General features: G+C 38.4%; 1 long non-coding RNA gene across 2 annotated transcripts; it reads left to right on the forward strand.

Annotated features, from left to right (window-relative positions):
* The first annotated feature begins 394 nt into the window (after positions 1 to 394).
* On the forward strand, positions 395 to 3,589 carry LOC103467926 (uncharacterized). 2 transcript variants are annotated; one of them, XR_001776546.2, is made up of 6 exons: positions 395 to 2,112; positions 2,199 to 2,282; positions 2,362 to 2,507; positions 2,609 to 2,781; positions 2,922 to 3,086; positions 3,168 to 3,589. It is a non-coding gene; the product is annotated as an uncharacterized LOC103467926 (long non-coding RNA). The 2 variants fall into 2 exon arrangements; XR_534138.3 differs by having other exon boundaries at positions 2,199 to 2,507.
* Positions 3,590 to 6,608: the final 3,019 nt, after the last annotated feature.

The following is a 6,608-nucleotide window of genomic DNA, read 5'->3' on the forward strand; positions in this document are numbered from 1 at the left end:
TGAAAGACCTTGAAGCGGGCTGAGAACACTTTCTGCTTCTACTGCTGGGTTTCCTCAGGCCTGGCGCCCAGGATGAGACAAAACTCCATCTTAACTGTTTAATATTATGATAAATGGAGAGAAAATGTGAAATCAGTGTGACTGGAGCAGGGAGTGAGGAAGTGGGATGTGAAATTAGATGGTGAATGTGTCGCCGGTGACAAACCCAAAGTGAGATGGAGAAAGCTTAATGGGAAGAGTGATATTCCTCCTGGGGGAGTTTTGCTGATGGCAGTGGCGCAACTACACATTATTCAGGTGGATGCGAAAACATAGATCGGCGCCCCCCACCACCCAACCTCCCGAGGGAAGGATCGTCAGGGTGAAGGAGCGACGCTCTCCCCCCGAGGCGACGATACGTGAAGGGTAAAACTCGCTACATTTACCTCGTTATGTGCGCGAGGTGAAGGAGCGTTACACGCGCCGAAGTGTATGGGAAAACAATCATCGGCGCGCCGCCCCCTCCAGACGGGGTTTTGGCGCCCCCTCTGGTGCTGCGCCCCTATGCGTTGCATACCCTGCATACCCACTTTTTGCGCCACTGATTCCATAGAATGGCCATTATCAGTGGTTATCAGCCCCATTGAGTGGCCTCAGTTGGTCCCTGCTCTGCCTGCTACCAGGCTCAGTAGGTTGTTATCAACCATTCGTATCGGTGATCACAGCAGCTTGTCACCAATAGAACCTTTTTTTTTCTTTTTAGCTTTTTTTAAAAACCTTTATTTACAATTTATGTGCTAGTTTGAACAGGATGTTAACAATATTTACTACAAATACATGTCAGACGCATCGGTCATAATTCGGTATTTAAAAATAACTTAGTAAAGTATAAAACCGGAGGGTTTTTGTTATGGCTGTAACTTTATTTAAAAGCCTTTTTTCTAATTTACCAACTATTTTTGAGTATGATATAAATTATTTACTCCAAATAAATGTAAGAGAAAATTAAGATGTATTTTCTTTTGTGATTGCATGCCAAACTGTTCCGTAAACGTTTTAATATTTTTGATTGAAATAATAAAAATAAGGACGGATCCCGCAAAAACCCAAGAAGAAGAATAAGCTGACGTCATCATATGCGACACTTTCACTCCGGTGAGTAGAAACCTGCATCTGTCAAAATGTTTTTGTACTCTAAAACCAAATATAACTCCAAAGTGTCATGTTATAAAGTTACTGATGGTAGTTTTAGGACTTAATGGCAGTAGGACTGTGATGCGAATGGTTGAAGACACGTTTGTAAAAAATTTTTCGCCGGAAAATATGCGTTGGAAGCTAGCTAAATTAGCCTCTAAGAGGCTAATTGTACCTGTACACTGTACCTGTTCTTAATACGTTTAATTAGCCATGATAGAGTCACATAATAGCTTTCATATTCATGCTTGTTGTTGTCACTTTGTAAAATTGGAGGGTTGCTAAAAACATCAGTGTCCTTAGGCTGTGATGATCTTTAAAGTTTTGTTTATGAACCCTGTCTGAATACACTGATTGCAGCTAGGTCATTGATGGCGGGTCCCCATCAAACAATTGATGGGGATAAGCAAAGACAACTATTACTTGAATTAAAAATGAACTTGCATCAGTACAGACCCATTTCTTTCCTCCTGTCTATGTTATTTAGAGACCACAGGTCAGGAGCAGCCTGGGATGCTTACTGAGGAGCATCCAATAATGATACCAGAGAACCAGGAAGATACTGTGATAGTGCTTGATCTGGTTCCTGTTTCTCCTCCTGTTGTCCCATCCTCTCAGTCTTTTCAGAAGAAGAAAAGACCCAGAAGCATCTCTCCAGCTGCCTCTCCTCCCACTTCGTCATCTGCATTCATGTCACCTGCTGACCATGCCGTCTTCTTAAGTCAGGGTGGCGCAAGTTTTGCTTTCTTTACATTCATCCATTTTCTTACACCTTGTCCCTAGTGTGGTCGGGAGGGTTGCTGGCAACAGACTGGCAACCCAGGACAAGTTGCCAGTCTGTCGCAGGGCAACACAGAAACAGCCAGGACACACAACCATGTAACCAAGGATGAAAACGTAGGAAAATTTGTGGACTGTATACACAAATCAACCAGAAATGTAAGACTGCAGATTGTAAATGTATAATAACAGTAACCTTTTAGCCTGTAATAACATCATGCCTGACTGAATTGTATGCATTCTAGATTTTGTGGTGGGCAATGGTCAGAGGCCAGGGAGATCTCTCACAGATCCAGCAGCAAACTGGATGAGGAGGCTTGGAGCTAGCGGTGTGTATACATGGAGTGCTGCTTAGTGCTCTTAGATAGGGTATGAGATTTTGCATAACCCTTGTTCTTTTCAACGAAGGCTGGCCAACAATCACTGTTTTTTCCATGGATGTAACATTTGTGGACATAACTTGAAAACTAACAAAAAGCTGTCCTGAGCTCCAACACCTGCTTAAAATTAAGCCATTTTTCTCAATTTTCCATGGCAAAACCCACAAATGTAAGGTAAGGAACACTGACCAGGCATTGAATAACCTTGCTGGTACATACTGCATAAACATCTTTGCCACAGTTGATGTTGTTTGTGCATGTTTGTGCATACACAGATGGACACAAAGCTTGTGCCAAGGCTCATCACAAGATCAGAAAGGAGAAAACATCTTAACATTGGCTTTAGAAGATGTTGGTCTCTTGAAGACTGATACAGACACAGAAGTTCTGTCTTTGGAAGAGATTCTGTCTGGTGACACAACATTGCCATGGCAGCAATCACACATTGGTAAGTAAACATACACTAATATGTTTTATACTGTAATCATACCTGACAGATAATGTGACTAGATACTCCAGGTATTGACCTGAACTTACAAATTTAAACTTTTACTGAGTTGATTTGTCCTTTTCATAACTGCATTTCAGACAGTCTTCACGCAAAAACAAGGGCAATCAATGACATCATGATAGTAAAGAGACTGGAAGAGGAAAAGAAGATCCTTGTTGATGGACCATCATTGGAAATCTCTATCATCCTATGAAGACACTCTAAAGGAGTTTCCCACCTGTTATCGGGAGGGAAATTTAAAAGTAGGTTTTTAAGTAATGCATAAACATACAAAAAGTTAAAGCATCTAAATTTTGTATTTTTATTTATGTTCAACTTTAAAGGTTTGTCCTGTGCCCTAACTGACGAAGGTCCAAGAGGTCTCCAGAGCATCATCCTCAGAGAGCTGCAGCACCAGCAGATGAAGCTGCAGGCAACAGAGTATTATCTACAGCAGGGGAGCCCAAAGTGGGTCCTGGAGGGCCAGCATCCTGCGTGTTTTAGTTCTCTCCCTGGTTTAACATACCTGCATCAAATGATGGCTCATCAGAAGGCCTAAGAAGAACATTGACAAGATGAAAAGGTTGTTGCTACCACCAGGGAGAGAATAAAACATGCAGGATGCCGGGCCACTAGGACCGACTTTGGACACCCCGATCTACAGACTTTGGTAGGAGCAGAGAGTGTTGCCTTTGGCGACGACTTCAGTAGTGACTGATAATAGTCTGTAATCATTTGTGAATGTACTGCTGCAAAGATCTTTGTCAGTGACACACACACACACATATATATATATATATATATATAGTTTGCTCATAAGTTACAAAGAGACACCTTACAATTTGTTCTTGTGCTTTCATGTTTCCAAATGGGCAGTGTTTTATCTTGTTGATTCTTTTTTTTTTAAAATAGTTAATTTGTTTGTGCCTTTGTACTTTCTGAAAAGGCTTACTAGAGCTGTAATTACTTCCACAGGCATGTCATTGAGTGTGTTTCTTTTTCACTTATGTTTCTGCACATCTAGTGTATTTTCTAGGTAAGAGAAATTGTAGTTAATTTAATAGTTTACTATTTTTACTTCAAGTGGAATAATAACACTTGTGCTTATGTTGAGCAGTTAAAAATGGCAACAATACTACGTTAAGCAGTCTCAGTGATTCTGTAGTAACTAACATAACAAAGATATCTTTTTGGATCTTCTACTTTTCTTTTTTATTAATATGTGCAGCTCTGACTTATTTCTTAATTCAAAGAATGCACAAAGTGTGCACTGGTGGAACAATTTCTTATCCTTGGTCAATTGAATGCAGTTCACTTTGTCTGTCAATGTCTTTATTAAAAATAAATAAGTAAAATAAAATTTCAGTGCTTGTCAAAGTGATTTTTTTAATGCAGTAGTCAGGTATGATTTTGTTTAATGATATGCATTTATACAAAAATCATAAAGGCATGATTTTATAAACAAAACAGCATCTAATTTAGTGGATTCTTCAGGACATGTTCTGTATCCATCAGCTGATGACAAGTCAGTAATGAAGTATATTAAAATGTTGGACGAAAAAGAAGTGGTTTCAAGAAAATATCAGGAGAAATAAGTTGTTCAGCTTTTAGATACTCTTTAAGAACTTATGAAAATTTGTTATAATTGCCTACATAGACCTGGCGTTATTTAAACATGTTCTACAGTTGACAGGTGAAAAAAGAAGCCGACTAAGGTTTGGTAGAAAAACTTGCTGTCGGTGTCATTTAGTTGAAGTGCTTCAGATTTGGACATAACTTCTTTTTTTAAAACAGAGGGTTCCAACTTAGTGAAATAATCTTAATGAAATGTTCAACATTAACATGGTATTTGGATGCATTTACAAACCAAAAGGTGTAGACCTCTATTTCACCTACAATTAGATGGACACAACTTAACATAAAGAATTCTTTATGCCTTTTCTCTGCAAGCCTATGAAATTATGACATAAACCACAGAGGCCTGAGACACCATCAGGCAAATCAATCTTTTCCCACCAGAGCAGATTCAGAGTCGGGCTACAGAGCTCAATTCTAGAGAAAATGCATCTTTAAACCAGTACTTTCATAAAGCATTTGAAGATGAAGCCACTATATTACAACCATAACATTAATTTCAGTGAAGGCCGAAAACAATATTACACATAAAACTTCGTAAAATGGTCAAAAAAAGAAAATAAATTAATACTTTGTAATACAAAAAAGAAAAAGTAACATCATGGAAGGACTTATTCGCTGTCTGAAGGAAGTGGCAGTAGGGGGACAGCAACATGAGAGGATTTACTTGCAGGTTCCCAGGTATCATCCCAGATTTTTCCGCTAGAAAAGAACAACAATAAAATCAGGATGTGGATTTTTTGTGCTGTAAAGTTCACAAATCTCTCTAAGTTGTGTACCTGACTTTAAAAGGAGGTAATGTAGCCAAAGTATTTTCTCTGCCTACATCCACCCAAATGCCAGCTAGTGCTTACATCTTGTTTTGTCCCAAAGATAAAATATTATCTTGTGTTAAATGATAAACTGACTGCAGTCATTTTTACCACTACACAAACAATGAAAATCTCTCGTAGTGCTTCAGTTTCTTAGAAAAGTCTAAAAATCAAAACAGAAAAAAAGTGACAGTTTCAGATTTAATTTCTAGCTTATGTGAATTATAAAAGGCATTCAACACTTAAATAATAAGTGTTGAATCACCTTTAAAAAGTCCAAATATCAAAATCAGCATTCCTTTGCTGATAAATGGCCTAATTACGATATTTGGAGTTCTATCTCTATATTTCTATGTTTCTGTGCAAATGCTGACTTTTTTGTAAGAATTTGTTTCACCCAAAGATGTTGTGACTTATGTGGTATAAGTACTACTGATTCCTGTTGTAATGCCCGTTTTTGTCCTCATAAAAAAATAAAGACAAATATATATTTTTTTCTTTTCCCAAGAAAAAAAAAGGTTTTTATTGTTCAAACAAACTGCATTTGGTGGTGCTCCTCGGAAAGGGAACTGGATATCGTTTGTCCTAATGTATTTGGAAAAAAAAAAAAGGTGGAAAAATACTATCGGAGAAACTTGGTAATTTTCTCCAAGTTTTTAAATGTGGCTTTAATTAGGTCAGTAATTAAAGCCACAAAGTTTATGAGTAAACTTTGTGGCTTTAATTGTGCTTATTTTTTGCAGACCACCACCCCACTTATCAACCCCCCTCCCCCACCTACTCATCTTCACGCGTGGCAATGTCTCTCAGTGTACCTTGGCATGTTTGACTGGGGTGGAGATATACTGTCACAGGGTGGATTAGTTAAATTTTTTGACTTACAGCATTAGTTCTACGCCCAGGGATTGATTTTGTGTACTACATTTCCACCAACCTAAATAACAACAAAAGGAAAAAAACAATACAAAAAAAAAAGAAATAAAGCGTGTATACTTGAAAACTGAAAACTAGTGTGGTGACTGTCACATTTTATAATCCTTCTAAACTTTACACATTTTCTCAAATTAGTTTAGCATTCATTTCAACCACTTTACAATGGCCACAGAAATGGAAACTAAGCCCAAAACAAGTTGTCTTTGCTTATAAAGGGTCTCTTTAGGTTTTCTGTTTCTGTGAGAATTTTGACATTTTAGGGCTGGACTCCTTAAGTCGCGAGTTCAGTTTTCTTCTGGGTTCAATTCCCAGCCCAGGGTCTTTCTGCATGGAGTTTGCATGTTCTCCCTGTGCATGGTGGTTTCTTTCCGGGTTCTCCGGCTTCCTCCCACAGTCCAGAAACAT

The sequence above is a fragment of the Poecilia reticulata genome, chromosome 1 (genome assembly GCF_904066995.2).
Source record: "Poecilia reticulata chromosome 1, P_reticulata-male-v2, whole genome shotgun sequence".
Classification (NCBI taxonomy): Eukaryota; Metazoa; Chordata; class Actinopteri; order Cyprinodontiformes; family Poeciliidae; genus Poecilia; species Poecilia reticulata.